Raw genomic sequence first — 448 nt, 5'->3', positions numbered from 1 at the left:
AGAGAGACATTTGGATTTGGACTCAAAGTTTCTGAACTTTCTGTTCAAGACGTTTTGAATTTTTTCAATAACATAACAATGTCTCTTTTTCAGTGACATTTATCTGGGCTAGTTTCTGAGGATAAAGAAGACAATTTAGAGAAAGTGTTCTATCTTACAGATATTTTGTAGATGTCCAGCAGAGTTAAACCCTGGTCTATTGTTTTCATGATACTTTTTATAACCATTTAGAAAAAGAACAAAGAAGAATGGATGGAGAAAATTGCTCCTCTTTGTCTGAATTCTACCTCTTGGGAATTACTAACAACCCTGAGATCAAAGCGACCATATTCACCATGTTTCTGGTTGTTTACCTCATTATTCTTGTGGCAAATCTTGGAATGATCATTTTAATTAGAATGGACTCTCAGCTTCAAACACCAATGTACTTTTTCCTCAGCCACCTCTC

The 448-nt window shown here is 34.8% G+C and overlaps 1 pseudogene; it reads left to right on the top strand.

Annotated features, from left to right (window-relative positions):
* Positions 1 to 233: 233 nt before the first annotated feature.
* LOC101341792 (olfactory receptor 5W2-like) overlaps positions 234 to 448 on the top strand; it is a 935-nt pseudogene continuing 720 nt past the window's right edge.

This window comes from Trichechus manatus, unplaced genomic scaffold (assembly GCF_000243295.1).
Source record: "Trichechus manatus latirostris isolate Lorelei unplaced genomic scaffold, TriManLat1.0 scaffold00236, whole genome shotgun sequence".
In the NCBI taxonomy this organism is placed as follows: Eukaryota; Metazoa; Chordata; class Mammalia; order Sirenia; family Trichechidae; genus Trichechus; species Trichechus manatus.
Note: the sequence above shows the minus strand (reverse complement) of the source record. Positions and strands in the feature narration are given on the sequence as shown.